At 39.7% G+C, this 17,021-nt stretch overlaps 1 pseudogene; it reads left to right on the top strand.

The window, feature by feature from the left end:
* The first annotated feature begins 11,803 nt into the window (after positions 1-11,803).
* On the top strand, positions 11,804-13,866 carry LOC126795605 (cinnamoyl-CoA reductase 1-like; annotated as a pseudogene).
* The last annotated feature ends 3,155 nt before the right edge of the window (positions 13,867-17,021 follow it).

Raw genomic sequence — 17,021 nt, 5'->3', positions numbered from 1 at the left:
TCACATATTAATGTACAAATACATATTAATTATGTATTCATGTACGAGTACATACTGTTTACGTATTTATGTACATATGCATACTATTCAATCGTAAATACTATCTCAGTAAATAATAATTATGATTTACCCTTCCGAAATTACTTTTACATTTACTGCACGTAATTTACATTTAATGTAGGTAAATTTAATTCACATTTACTGTATATAAATCACTTTTTACATTCACCGTACGTAAAAATAAATTTTACAAAATTACTGTTTGAAAAACACTATTCACGCCCCACTCACTGTGACAACACGTGGGGCCCACGTGCCGACTCTAAAACCGGCGCGTAGCACGCCACTGCCGCCCTAAAACTCTTCCTTTCTTCTTCCTCCACCCTCCTACAGCCTTAGGCCGCCTCATAAGCACCCCATCTCCCGTCACGCGCCGCCCTAGGCGGCGGTACCTCCCTCCTCCATTCCTCCTCCTATCTCCTCCCAAAACCACCCAAATCCATCACAAACAACCATAATCAATCTATAAGCTAACCCTCACCTTGATTGGTTCTCAAAACCGTCGGATTAGTCGCCGGAAACTCTTGAGAGGCCGGCGGTGCTCGATTCCTCGTGGAGGGCGTGTCGCGGCTCGAATCGCGTCTCAATCGCTCGCATGTGGTGTTGGAGGGTGGAGAGGGGTGAAAGTCGAGAGCTTGTGTCGGCGGATGAGCTGCTCGGACGGCGGAGGAATCGCGCGAGCCTCGGGTCATCGCGCGGCTTCACGGCGGCGAGGGGAACCGCGTCGAGTTTCGGGGTTTGGAGAGGAGAGCCGTGCGACGCTTCTGGGCTAGGCGGTGTGGCCCACGATGGGCTGGTCGGCGAGATCACCGATGAAGTTTCTGAGGGAGGGAGGGAGAATCGGGGAGAGAGCCAGAGAGAACAGAGAGAAAGGGGAGGGGGCGGGGGTGAGGGTCCGAAAATAGAAACCCTAATCCGTCAATTTTTCCTTTTATACCATTTTCCAAATCGGAAACTAACTTCCGTCGTTAATAAATTTCACGTACGACGTCCGATTAGAATGCGTGACATGTCCACAAACTCGTATCGACGAGCTCTATAACGTTCATGAAGGATGTTTTCACAAACGAGCGTTTTCGGAAACCCTAATCCGTCAATTTTTCCTTTTATACCATTTTCCAAATCGAAAACTAAATTCTGTCGTTAATAAATTTCACGTACGATGTCTGATTAGAATGCGTGACATATCCACGAACTCGTATCGACGAGCTCTACAACTTTCGTGAAGGAAGTTTTCAAAAACGAGCGACGAAGTAAAAGTCGATTCTCACGTCGTGGAAACGTAACGTTTTTCTAATTCGCATTTCCGATATCAGTTATATTTTCGATTTCCGACGTCGCAAAGCGAAACAAGCACGTTTAATGAATTTTACAAAATTTTCAAATTTTAAAACAATCCAATAAATTGTTTTGAAAAATCGGGTTATTACAATTTACCCCCCTTAAAGGAATTTCGTCCCGAAATTCAAGTTCTTCACTCAACAAACAATTGTGGATATCTTGTCTTCATATCCGACTCTAGTTCCCAAGATGCATCGCCCTCATCATGATGGCTCCACAATACTTTGACTATCTCTACTTCTTTCCTCTGAAGCTTCCTTGTGGACCTATCCAGAATACGAACCGGCTCAATAACAAATGTGGCATTTTCCTTCACCTCTATGGTGCTATAATTAATCACATGCGACCATCGGGTACATACCTCCTCAACATAGAAATGTGGAAGACGTTGTGAATGCCCTACATGCTAGTAGGTAAGGCTAGACAATATGCTAGTTCTCCTACCTTCTAAAGAATCTCAAAGGGGCCAACATACCTCGGAGCCAACTTTCCTTTCTTGCCACATCTCACTACACCCCTCATAGGTGAGACTTTTAAGAACATATGATCACCGATTTCAAATTCCACGTGTCTCCTCTTTAAGTCTGCATAGCTCTTCTGTCTACTCTGTGCGGTCCGAATTCTATCTCGAATGATCGAGATATTCTCTGTGGTTTCCTGAACCACCTCTGGACCCATCAGTGCTTCATCACCAACTTCGGCCCAACAGATAGGTGATCAACATGGTCTACGATAAAGAGCCTCATAAGGTGCCATGCTGATGCTAGAATGGTAACTGTTGTTGTAGGCAAACTCAATCAATCTCAAATGATTCTCCCAGCTACCTTTAAAATCCAGCACACAAGCTCTCAACATATCTTCCATCACCTGATTCACCATTTCTGTCTGTCCATCAGTCTGAGGATGAAAAGCGGTACTCATATCCAAGGTAGTACCCATAGCCTTCTGCAAACCACCCCAGAACTTCGACGTGAAATGTGCATCTCGATCAGAAACAATAGAAACTGGATCTCCATCAAGTCTCACTACCTCATCCACATATAGTTTTCCTAGCACGTCCACATAAAATACTTCATTGACACTGGAAGAAAATGAGCCGACTTCGTCAACCGATCGACAATCACCTAAATTGCATCGTGACCCTTCTTGGATCTAGGCAGTCCAGTCACAAAATCCATAGATATCTGCTCCCACTTTCAAAGAGGAATAGTCAATGGCTTCAACATGCCAGCTGGTTGTTGATGTTCTGCTTTTACTTGCTGACACTTAAGACACTTCGGTACAAACTCAGCTACATCTTTCTTCATCTCGTTCCACCAGAATTGCCTACATAGGTCCTTGTACATCTTGGTGTTCCCTGGATGAACGGTATAACGAGATCGATGTGCCATGCGAAGGACCTCCTCCTTGAGATCATTACAATATGGGACACACAATCTTGCCCCAAACCTCAACCCTCCATCGGGTCCAACTCTCCACTATGAAGGACATTCATCAAGCGTATCTACTACAAGGTCTGCCAACTTAGCTTGTGAGAATTTATCTTGTGCCTGACTTTGTATGATTCTTGAGATTAATGTAGGTTGCATAGTGACACTACCAAGAAAGACCTTTGGTTCTCCTCCCGATGGTACCAAGTCAAACTCTGATGCCGTTTCGAGCATAAACCATTCTTGAACCAAAAGAGAAGCTATCACACCTCTCGGTTTCCTGCTCAAGGCATCAGCCACCACATTTGCTTTCCCAGGGTGATACTCTAATGTGAAGTCATAATCCTTGAGGAGTTTCATCCATCTCCTCTGCCTCATATTCAATTCTTATGATCAGAAAAGAGTTGAAATTTCTCACCATACAAGTAATGTCTCTAAATCTTCAGGGCAAAGACAACCGCGAGCTCTAGATCGTGAGTGGGGTACTTCTTCTCGTGGATCTTTAATTGTCTAGAGCCATATGCAACAACTCCTCCGTGCTGCATCAACACACATCCCAAGCCTTGGAGCAAAAAATCACTGTAAATGACATAACTGCCCCCACTAGAGGGAATCGTCAAACTGGTCTTTAGTTTGTTGAATGTCTCCTCACATGCTTCTCTCCACACAAACGGAGCATCTTTCTTGGTCAACTTGGTCAATGACGATGCAATACTAGAATACTCTTCGATAAACCTCCTGTAGTAACCTGCCAAACCAAGGAAACTACGAATCTCTGTAGGGTTCTTTGGACGACTCCAACTCTTTACTTCCTCCACCTTTGACGGGTCTACTAGTACTCCATCTTTTGAGACGACATGACCGAGGAACTTGACCTCTTCTTTCCAGAACTCACACTTCTCGAGTTTGGCGTATAATCTTGCTTCCTTCAAGGTCTGCAACACCGTTCTTAGATGCACCACATGCTCTTCTTGACACTTGAAGTATATCAGAATGTCATCCACAAACACCACAACAAACTCATCCAAGTACGGGCTAAAGATTTGGTTCATCAAACTCATAAAGATAGCTGGTGCATTTGTTAGACCAAAGGGCATGACCATAAACTCATAGTGTCCATACTGGAACCTGAAGGCTGTCTTCAATATATCTTCTTCTTTCACCCTGAGTTGATGGTAACCAGATCTCAAATCAATCTTAGAGAACATCGTAGCTCTTTTAAGATGATCGAACAAATCATCAATTCTAGGCAAGGGGTACCTATTCTTGATTGTCACCTTGTTCAGTTCCCTATAGTCCACACATAACCGCAGAAACCATCTTTCTTTTTCACGAACAGAACCGGTGCTCCCCAAGGTGAAACGCTAGGTCTAATGAACCCATGGTCCAATAGTTCATCGATCTACACCTTCAACTCTTTAAGTTCGTTTTCTCCCATTCTATAAGGCACCTTTGACACAGGTGCCGTACCAGGTACCACATCAATGCAGAAATATACCACTCTTCGAGGAGGTAACCCTGGTATCTCTTGGAATACCTGACTATACTCAGATACTACCATAATATCTGCAATAGTTACTTTCTGATTTACTGATTCCACATGTGCCAAAACTCCGGTTCTCATGGCATTATCTGACTTGAGGCAACGATAACGAAACACTGGTTCCCCGGGTCAATGAAAGAACACCACCATGTCAAAACAATCAATCACCGTGTGTTGCGGCCTCAACCAATCGATTCCTAGGATCACATCATAGGTGTCGTCCGGAATCACTATCAAAGAAGCAGAGAACTCTCTACTTCCAATCACAATATGACAAGTCTTGCAGATTGTCTCCAATTGGAGGGACACTCCAAGGGGTGATGTGACACATAAAGAGTTTCCGAGGTGTAGGAATCAATCCTAACATCTCCACTACCGAACTAGCAATAAATGAATGTGATGCTCCCGTATCAAACAATACTCTAGCAAGGTAGTCAAAAATAGATAAGGTACATTCCACTCCTGTGTCTCGCTGACCCACTGCAAACACCCTACCTTGGCCCGCTAGTAACTGTCTCTACTAATGTTCTTGTCTATCCTGAGGGGGTCAGGTGCAGTCTCTAGCCTTATGTCCCACTTGCCCACACCTATAGCAGCATGTTCTCTTTGGTTTCGAACATGTCGTGGTGTAGTGCTCCATTTCGTTGCAAACGAAGCACCTCACTGATGCCAACGGTCTAATAGGTGCAGTCCTAGCAGATGGAGACGCTACCTTAGCCGGAATCTGTTAATAGGGTATTGGCCTCTTCCAAGATCCACCCTTCGGTCCTAAGGCCCCGCTGCCTAAACTAATTGCCTTGCCTTTTCCTCTAGTATCTCTATCTTTCACGTCTCTTCCGCGAGTCTTATCTGCCTGTTCGAAATGCATGGCACTCTCATACATCAACTCCTTGGTAGACAGACAAAGCGTTGATATGATGGTCTTGTATTCTTGTTTAAGCCCCCGTAGAAACTTTTGGGCTAAAGAGGTTACACCCATTGGCCTGACATACCGGTACAACTGTGCAAATCGACCTCATACTCCCGGACAGTCATATCCCCCTGTGCTAGCTCAAGGAACTCAAGTTCTAAATTCTCCTGCATTATAGCTGGAAAGTACTTCTCTCGGAAGAGTGCCGTGAAACCATCCCAGGTTAAGGTAGACACATCTATCGTCCGCCTCGCACTCTTCCACCAATCTAGTGCATCATCTTTCAGAAATAATGTGGCTATCATCCTCTTCTCTATCTCAGAGCACTCCATCATCTCAAAGTAGGTTTCCCTGCTCTCGATCCAGTGGTCCGCTACCATATGATCCAGGCCTCCATGAAATGACGGCGCTGACAGACCACTGATGTCCCTAATCAGCTTTAGCACACGACCATCGTCTCTAACGACAGTAGCGGGGTCAACCTGTTCTTCTTGTGGTGCCACCTCCTCGTAAAGGTTCTCCACATTACGGACTCGGCCTGCAGCCCTACCTCGGCCCTGTGCACGGCCCTTCTCCAAATTCATCACCTTGAAACATTTAAATACTTAGTCAATACATGTGAAGTCTTGAATATGAACAAAATAGATCCAATATATATTGACATGAATTTTCAGAAGAAGGTGAATCATCGAAGTATCGTCACAATACTCACTAGAGGACCAAACCTTAAGGTGTGGCTCCTAACACTCTTGCGTACCTCGCGTCATATCAATACCAAAGAGCATGTGATGGGGGCCTGCTGCAATCGGGTCATTGCTCCTGGATGATATTGATAATCGCCAAATACACACTGAGGCTCTGATACCAACTTTCACGACCCCAAAATTTCGAGTATGAAACTCAAATTTCAAAGTCATGAAAAACTCTAAACCAATCTCAATAAATCGAAATCATTTTAATGTTACAGGGGATCATTACTGAGTTTAAAGTACAATTCAGCCAAATCGATTATTACAAACCAAATATATAATTCAACATTACATCAAATGGAAATGTAAAAATCCTCTCAAATTTTCACCACAAGATAGAAATAAACAACTTCAAGTCTTCAGAGTTATCCGTCGATTTCTGCTAATCCACACATGCAGAATTATCCCCTACACCATCAAATAGGTGCACCGGGATTGTAAACACAAACCCGGTAAGCTTTGCAACTCGTATGAGTAAAACAACAATACAACTCGCATAAAAATATATAAGAAAATCCACAAAACATCAATTATAAATGCACTCATGACTCATTAGACGACCCATCTAGTTGTCTAATAAAGTGAAAATATATGTGTTCATGAGAAATTGGGCAACCCCTCTGTTTACCCAAATGCATTTATAATACGAGTACTCGTGAGCGCTGATACACCTCTGTTACCCCTCATGATGGTACGCCGCCGACATTGGGCAACCACCTGCTACCCAATATCCAAAATATGGGTACTCATAAGCCAATAACCCATTTGTTACCTCTTATACAGTACCCCGGTAGACAGACTAGAGCTCTAACTGTATCGTAACTTTTGCCTGGCCAAGGCTAGGTTCTGACATGCCAACACGTCCGAAGACTGGTCCGAAGACAAATCACACGTTCGAAGACATATCAACGTCCGAAGACAGAAACACGTCCGAACACATAACACACGTCCGAAGACATAAAATGTCTTAACAAAACTCAATGTTAAAACCACGTATCAATAATCATTACATGATATGGTACAAATCAAATCAACATGCTCAATAAATAAATCTCAACACCAAAATGAACTTATTCGCAATGGAAAGTATGACTGTATATAATATAGCAAACCATATATATGTACCTATTTTACCATTTATAAACATACACAATCCACTATATCATATACATATCATAGTTCATTCTTTAAAATTTAGCATATTCCTGAATCTCCGCAAAGGTAGATTCGTCACTGTGAGATTTTACTCACCTTATAATCCTGAGCGTAATTTCCCCGATTTCGAATGTGAATCATTTACTTGAAGTATCGATCACCTATAATAGATAAGAAGTAAATTTAGAATCGTTACGTAAATCCTTAAATGCTGAAACAGTAATAATATTTTACTGTTAAGCAATTTCGGGTTTTTACGAAATTACTGTTCACGTAGTAGTATTCACATATTACTGTACAAATACATATTAATTACGTATTCTTGTACGAGTACATACTGTTTACGTATTTCTATACATATGGATACTATTCAATTGTAAATACTATCTCAGTAAATAATAATTACGATTTACCTTTCCGAAATTACTTTTACATTTACTGCACGTAATTTACATTTACATTTACTGTATGTAAAACAAATTCACATTTACTGTACCTAAATCACTTTTTACATTCACCGTACGTAAAAATAAATTTTAGAAAATTACTGTTTCAAAACACTATTCACGCGCCGCCGCACGTGGCGGCGCATGGGGTACACGCGCCACCTCCGGCGACCGCGCGTGGCGCTCATGCAACACTCACTCTGGCAGCGTGTGGGGCCCACACGCCGACTCTAAAACCGCACACCACTGCCGCCCTACAACTCTTCCTTTCTTCTTCCTCCACCCTCCTACGGCCTCAAGCCGCCTCATAACCACCCCATCTCCCCACACGCTCCGCCCTAGGGGGCGGTACCTCCCTCCTCCATTCCTCCTCCGATCTACTCCCAAAACCACCCAAATCCATCACAAACAACCATAATCAATCTATAAGCTAACCCTCACCTTGATTGGATCTCAAAACCGTCGGATTAGTCGCCGGAAACGCTTGAGAGGCCGGCGGTGCTCGATTCCTTGGGGAGGGTGTGTCGCGGCTCGAATCGCGTCGGCAGAGGAGCTGCTCGGACGGCAGTGGAATCGCGTGAGCCTCGGGTCGTTGCGCGGCTTCACGGCGGCGAGGGGGACTGCGTCGAGTTCGGGGTTTGGAGAGGAGAGCCGTGTGACGCTTCTGGGCTAGGCGGTGTGGCCCACGGTGGGCTGGTCGGCGAGATCGCCGGTAAGTTTCTGAGGGAGGGAGGGAGAATCGGGGAGAGAGCGAGAGAGAAGAGAGAGAAAGGGGAGGGAGGTGGGGGTGAGGGGTTTCCGAAAATGGAAACCCTAATCCCTCAATTTTCCCTTTTATACCCTTTTCTAAATCGGAAACTAACTTCCGTCGATAATAACTTTCACGTACGACGTCCGATTAGAACGCGTTACGTGTCCACGAACTCGTATCGACGAGCTCTACAACTTTCGTGAAGGAAGTTTCACAAACGAGCAACGGAGTAAAAGTCGATTCTCACGTCGCGGAAACGTAACGTTTTTCTAATTCACATTTCCGATATCGGTTCCGTTTTCGATTTCCTACATCGCAAAGCGAAACAAGCACGTTTAATGAATTTTACAAACTTTTCAAATATTAAAACAATCCAATAAATTGTTTCGAAAAATCGGGTTATTACATTAATTGGTAAAAAGGGCATGATAATTTTTACCCCAGATAATCCAATGGTGAGAGTCACTTCACCGCATATGCGTGGAAATGTGGAATCAAGCATGATCGTGGAATCAAGCAAGAGCAACTTATATGCTGCATATTTATTTGGTAAACAACCAAGTATGCTTTAATTAATGTTGTTGCTTTCATGTAATTTCAATTATTCTGAATTTTGTCTTTCATTGGGGACTTTCAACATCCCTTTCCTTTTCAACCTAATTTTTTCGCTTCTCGGGTGGTATAGAAGGATATGATTCCCCTTGTAACAAGTTTTAGGGGTGGCTGGGAGTGCCGCCAATACCATCCGTAGCCGTTGTGTGTAGCTACAAGTTTGAAAAAAAAAAAGAAACATTGGTTTGCGACGGGGTAATTGTCGCTTACACCATTGATTTGTGACTAAAATTGTCACTTATACCATTGTAACAAAATTTGTCAAGATTTATTGAATTGAGTTACTATACTTTGGGGTTTAACCTACAATTCAGTACTTGGAAGTTGTATCGGATATTGATACTAATGAATCTTCCCTCTTGTTGACCGCAACATATGCCTGAAATTTGGCATATTTATGTTAGATGTGTTTATGCACCTAGTCCAGATTAATTTCTTTTGGTGTAAGATCATTTCATTGAAAGACAGAAACATTATGATAAAAAATCTACAAGAGTTAAACATGAGAAGTTCTTAAAATAAAACACTCACTATATGGAAGAACATGAGAATATCTTCTCACAATTACATATCACAAAAGCATAAATGCTTCGGTTAATTGTCTGAATGACTAGAAATCCATTTAATCTCAAGTTCAATGTGACTAATGTTACTTAGTCAATACATTTTTAAATTGATTCATAGTCAAGATCTCAATCTAATTGTTGGCTATACAATTCTCATGTAGTTCAAGTAAATGAACATATGAGAATGTTTTGATGCAAATATGATTTGATACGTTAAATGTATATAATATGCAATGTATTGCCATGTGCACTTTATATTCCACCGATTCAAAATATGGTGATATTTTTCTCAACGTTTGAATTCAACTAACGCTCGTACAAGATTAGATGAGTGGCAAACTATAACAGGTTCGCGAGTTACTGTCTTGGTAATGTCGCAGAGATGTTTCGTCCGCCACCCAGTTTTACCCCTTATGGCATCAAAAATTGGCTGATCTCTTGTCTCGGCCCCTAGGCATCCAGAAACCCCCCCTGCGCCCCCCCCCCCCCCCCCCCCCGCAACCCCCCCTTGCAGCCCCTCTGAGGCCCCCTGCACGGCCCCATGCACGCCCTTGCACGCCCCCCCACCCCACAGGACCCCTGCACGGCCTGTTTACGAACTCCTAGCCTTTTTGGCTCTATTTCTTTGACGCCGGCAACCCTTTTTTGGGTATGCTTAGGTAACACCGACCTTTGTATTTAGATCTATGGTGTATATGCATGATATTTACATGTCAAAAACACTCGTGAATGACGTTTGAGGGTCCAAAAACCCTTAAGTAACGTTAGGCGGTCATTCGAGACTTCATTATTGCACTTTCCGAGCTTTATATTATGATGTTTATATGTCTTAACATAAGACTACTTGTCTCTATATTCTTATTTATGAATATGTTCAACAGACATTGAGTGCAAAGCTAGAAGAACTTAAAACTATTAATGGATTTAGTTTTTAATCCATTGTGACTACGATGACTCGATCATCACATAGAATCACGAACGGTTTAAATGCTCAAGTTTAAATGCCTTATAGTATTATGATTCAAATCACACGCTTTTTTGCATCAAAAGAGCAATTGAACCTCTGAAATGGTTTTTGTCATAGTAGTTGTCTACATTGATGAATTAACAACGGAACCATGAAATTGGTGAGACGATAAACGAATTGAAAGCAATATTTATGCCAACGTGTATTACCTAGAAACTCATTTTGAAATAAGTTCTTATGTATTTCTTCTAATGAGGAGCACATCTCATGAGTTGACATAGTGCGAATTGTATTCTTTCACGTTACTATGATTCATAATAATGAATCGATGACTCATATAGGCAATTATTTTTAGCAAAGATGTTATACGGATAAATATAATTCCTCCAAAGTAATGGAGATGTAATCTATACGTTAACAAGTGCATAAGCCCCTCCATGATCCTTCATTGACTATGCTCAATCTCCAAACATATTCTTTAGTAAAATTAAAATTTAAGAGTGACATACACCCTCATATACTAAAAAAAAAAAGAGATATAAGATGAAAACCTAGATTGGCTTATCATGATTCACTTTGAGGATAAAATATATTGTGGTAATACATATACCATGGTTAAACTCAAGCCATAACACTTAAATGTTAAGGAGCACCCAAACAATGACAAAAGTTGTAAAAGCCTAAAATTTCAGGATTTACATATTGCATACTTGTCATTGTGAGGGCCGGTTCACATACGTTTAGGTGGGATATTGAGGTGCTACTTGCGGTCGCTGATTCCTAACATCCAAGGCTACATACTCATAAAAGTTGAGCCCATTTGGAGACCTGTAACATGGTGAACCACTCGACACAAGTGGTTACTGATCTCCGGCGAGTATTCCGGCCGGTTCGGTGCTTTTCTGATTGGTTCCGGCAGTGAGGCCGATAGCATTGGATTCTTAACACCCATGTTTACTTTCTTATATAATTTTGTAATATTCAGGGTTAGGAAAGTCGTGAACCATTCAAGGAAGTATAAAACATGGATTTAGTATTGGTTGTTGACGAAAACATGTTTCCAACGATAAACCAACGATTCGAACCATAAGGTACAGCTTGTAGCGTGTCTTTTTTACAGTATCCATCTATACCAAGCAATTTACTAGTAAATTGAAGCATCCAAATGGTGCTAACTTATATTTATGAACTCAAAGTACACTGAGGTTTATACTATTTAATATTGTAAGGATTGACTTTGCTCATGATAATCTTTCCCAATATTTGATGTTTTTTTTTTCAGGTAGAATTAATTGAACCAGCTGTTAAGGGGACACTTAATGTACTTAAAGCATCTCTTGAAGCGAAAGTCAAGCGAGTTGTTTTTGTGTCCTCTGTTCCTGCTGTTGCGCTGAATCCCAGCTTGGCTGAAGGTCAAGTGTTGGATGAGACTTGTTGATCGGATAAGGAATACTGCAGAAAAACTGAGGTATCTGTTGAAAAAGTTTATATCGTACAATGACCTTTGTGGTAGACAAAAAATATAGGGCATAAATACACAACTCTTCAGTAGAAGTTAGGATCTGTTGATTTTTTGATGATGATACACGGAACATGCTTACGGATTTTAGTTTTTTCAAGAACTCACAAGACAATAGAATAAGATAGTGAATACTATGTTGTTTTATGATATTTGAAGCTTCTACCAGCATCGGTATTGATAAATCCGAAATTGGAATCATGATAATAAAAGAAGTATGAAACTACCCAATGGGACCATTTTTGTATCGCTAACCTTCATGAAATTGAATCCACATTTTGCAGTCATATTTCTCAACTTCTTCGGAATGCAGAAGTTGAATTACCTGTATTGTAAAATCTAATCTGTTGTTGTCTGAGCACTGCAATTCTGTTTCATGTCCATGTAAACTACGTATTCAGATGTTTCCAATTTAGATACAACTCAGCTGTTTCAACTCGGCAACATTTGGTCTCCACTGTGTGTTATATAGCACCCCTTTTTCTTATCTGTGTGGCGATAAACTATGCAGGCTATCAATCTCGTTACTAGTTTGCTCCATAAGTTATTTTTTGTAGTTATACTTAGGGACAAAAGTATCATTTAGTAACATACAGTATGCAGTTCAGTTTAACGCAAGAAATTTACGTCTGTCTGTGATTGATTTTGCCAGAACTGGTACTGCCTTTCAAAAACTGAAGCAGAATATGAGGCTCTGCATTTTGCAAAAACAAACGGGATTGATCTTGTGAATGTTTGTCCTACACTTATTCTTGGCCCAATTCTGCAGTCGACTGTAAATGCAAGTAGCTTTGTCCTCATCAAGCTTTTGAAGGGTATTACTTTTGCCGTAATGATACTGCATTCAAAGCTATTGAACTTTTCATACCTATAAAAAAAACATCTAGTTAGTAGAAAGGTTATATCTTAATTTATAGTTTGTGCTGTTTGTTTCTGTGGAGCTAAATCTAGGTGTAGCCCCATTCATGACTGGATGGAGCTTGTATTTCTCATAATGTTGGTAGATGTATTAATTGCTTTTTAACAATGTCCCCATGCAGAAGGGAAGGAGTTCACTGGAAAACAGACCCCGGTTGATAGATGACGTGCGGGATCTAGCTGAAGCACTTCTTATGGTATATGAGAAGCCGGAGGCTGAAGGAAGATGCTTATGCACATCCCACAATGTTAAGAATAGGGATCTAGTTGAGAAGCTAAGACTCCTTTTTCCTAATTACAAATATCCTGACAAGTTAGGGTCTCCATTATATTTGTAGTTAGAGTGGTGGGATCTACCTGATTCATCATCATACTAAAATGGTCATGAATTCCTGTTATTGTGGTTTGCTCTCTTTACTAATGTGACTATTGTTTGTTTGCAGCTTTGTTGAAGTAGGTGGAGAGAAACAGGTGAGCTCAGAGAAACTGCAAAGGCTAGGGTGGAGTTACCGGTCACTGGATGATACTCTAATGGACTCTGTTGAAAGCTACCAGGCGGCTGGACTATTGAATTGATACATTGCAGATCGTAATTTGTCTTTGCTGCATCATTCATATCAATAAACTTGAAGGAGGAAAGTTCGGGCTGTTGCAATGCCAATAAGATTTGGTAAAACCGAAACCTACATATTAGTGTCTAGTACCAGTTGGTTTGATAGCACAAGTCTCCCATTCATACTTATAGTGAGGTTATGAGTTGTATTCATGGAATTGGAACACCAGTTGTATCTCTCAGAGTTGGTGTGATGTCAGTAATGAATGAATGAAACACATAATAAGTTCTAATGACATCGTAGTGGAGAAAATCAACCAAGAGGTGTAAGTTGTGGGACTATCTATGAATGGGAGATTATGGTATGGAATGGGAATCTGTCACATTTGAGTTCCTACACGCACTGGAGTTGAAAATTCACTTTATTGTTCCTCATAATATCTGTTACCGGTAGTTTCACCACATATGATTTTTAATTGAGAAAATTAGAGTTAAACCCAATAATGGAGCACATTTTTAGATCTAAACCCACATCCATTTTTTCTTTCATTCTACATCCAAAATTATTTATTATTATTAATTTTTATTTTTGTATAAGTCTAATCTACCCTTCTAACATATAAAAGGTTATATTAAATTATTTTCCTAATCTTAGGTTTTAAAATTAATTTTGAATGTAAAACTCGTCAATTGTATCCATAATTATTTTATTGTATTTAATTCATACTGCTAACATCAATGTGTATATATATTCACAAATTTCCGTTTTGCAACTTCTTATTCTTCTTCTATCAATTCCATTTTGTAAAATTTTACACTAATTATTATTTTTCAAACAATAGGAGCTAGTCATATGAAGATTATATGAGAAATTCTTATGAAGGTATATAATGTACCAAACGATCTTGATTCAGTAAGTGTTTCTCATCGTGAGGTATATTTTGTTTTTGTTGAATTATCTTTTTTTCCTTATTGTTAGGTATATTGTCACATTAATCCATTGTAAGAGGTATTAAACAATATTCTGAACAAGAATCATAGGTATATACATACACTATAACATCTAATAAAGAGGTATATGAAACTTCCCTTATATATTGTCTTCCTCAATAATAGGTAGATTTTTATAGATGAGACATATATATCAATGAACTAGGAATTCTACATGAACCTTCTAAATATATATGCTTCTCATTCTCAGGTTGTAATTAAAGAGACACCTACTAACTAGATTAAACACTTAAAGTCACACATACCTTTAATTTAAGTTATTTAATAGATGAATAAAACTTAAAAAATCAGAAAAAAGACTATGATATAACAAAGTTCTTCAAGTTAACAACCCGATCGAAATCTTAAATCACCAAAATATAAGTTTTACATTTATTATCTTAAGGTATTTTAATATAATCTATTGATAATAATGATGAGTTAAAAAGGAAACTTGCAAAATCGTATTCAATCTATAATTAAGGTAAAAATAATAATAATACCAAAGTTGACTAATTAGAGTTAAATAGTGGCAATATGTAATTTTTGTTAAAACGAAAGACAATTTAGTATCTTATTTGACAATATTTGAGTAAAAATTATAATTAAATATAGGTGGGTTTATTTTAAAAGCATGCACCAAAAATAGGTATGAAATGAAATACCCCTTTTTAATTTCTAATATTTACTTTGATTGGTATTTAGGAAATATACTGGTCTCAGGTCTTCGATTCCTCCAAACACTATCCATAACGTTCCAGTCAACCAAGCAAATTCCGGGACTTGTATTTCCTTATCAAATAAGGAAAATGCCAGTGTTGACCATTTGAACCAGAGAAAGCGTTTTAGTACAAGGAAAGCCCCCAAGTGCTCAACCAGGCCTGTCCATGGCACAAACTTGGCACTCATCTATTCAATCTTCTACTGTCAAGAATTTTAACTAATGCAAGTAATTAAATGCAGTCTTTGGTAGTTCTTTCCTTTGTTGTCTATATTAATTGTACTTTAGACCAGCTGTATTCATGTAATCTGGGAAATAAGACTCTTGTGTGTTGTTAGAGGGAAGTTGTAACGATCCCAAAATTTCGAGCTTAAAACTCAAAATTTTAAAGTCGCTAAACACCAAAACAATCTCAATGAAAATCAAGATCATTTAAAATGTCACAGCGGATCATTACTGAGTTCTCAATACAACTCAGACAAACCAATTATTACAACCCAAATTTATAATTTAACATTACATAAGATGGAAATGTAATAATTCTCACAATCTCTCACAAAACTCACAAATAAATTCTCACAAGGTCTCACACACAAATCTGTAATAAATCCCTCACCACAAGCATGAAGATGAACGACTTCGAGTCTCCGGAGAAGTCCTTCGATTTCCCTCTAATCGACACCTGCAGTAGTATCCCCTACACCATTGAATTGGTGCACCGGAATTGTAAACACAAACCCAGTAAGCTTTACAGCCCGTATGAGTAAAATAAAACAAATATAACTCGCATATCAATATATATGTCAATCCAAAATCAACAAATATAAATGCACTCATGAGTCAATGGACGGCCCATCTGATTGTCCCGAAAATATGAAAACGAAAGTACTCATGAGAAATTGGGCAACCCCTCTGTTTGCCCAAATGCATTTATAATACGTGTACTAATGAGCGTTGGTACGCCTCTGTTACCCCTCATATAGTACACCGCCGACGTTGGGTAACCTCCTCGCTACCCAACGCCCGGCATAGGGCAACCTCCTCGCTACCCTACGACCGACATAGGGCAACCTCCTCGCTACCCTACGCCCGACATAGGGTAACCTCCTCGCTACCCTATGTCCAACATCGGGCAACCTCCTCGCTACCCGATGTCCGGCAGACAGACTAGAGCTCTAACTGTATCGTAACTTTCGCCCGGCCAAAGGCTAAGTTCCGACTTGCCAAACACGTACAATAATCTCACATATATTGTACCAAACATCAGGTCCGAAGACGAATCACATTTTAACAATCTCCATGTTAAATCACGTACAATAATCTCACATCATATTGTACAAATCAAAATCACATGCTCGATAAAATCTTGTCATCAATATGACATCATCACGATAAAATCATAACAGTATATTATATAGCAGACTATATATATATGTATTTATTTACCATTATTACAATACATATATACTCCACTATATCATATACACGTCATAATTTATAAACACGTCCGAAGACAAAACGTTTCACAAACTTCATATTAAAGTCATGTACAACTAATTCACATACTCGTCATCGAAATGACCAATTTCAAATGAATTCATAACAGTATATAATATAACAAACTATATATATATATACTTATTACCATTTATACAATATATATGTAATCCACTATATCGTATACATGTCGTATTTCAATATCTAATCTCTTGCAAAAATCTTGAAATCACCACAAGGGTGGATTCATAAATATGTGAGATTTTACTCACCTTATCGACTCGAGCGTAATT

Source organism: Argentina anserina, chromosome 5 (genome assembly GCF_933775445.1).
Source record: "Argentina anserina chromosome 5, drPotAnse1.1, whole genome shotgun sequence".
In the NCBI taxonomy this organism is placed as follows: domain Eukaryota; kingdom Viridiplantae; phylum Streptophyta; class Magnoliopsida; order Rosales; family Rosaceae; genus Argentina; species Argentina anserina.
Note: the sequence above shows the minus strand (reverse complement) of the source record. Positions and strands in the feature narration are given on the sequence as shown.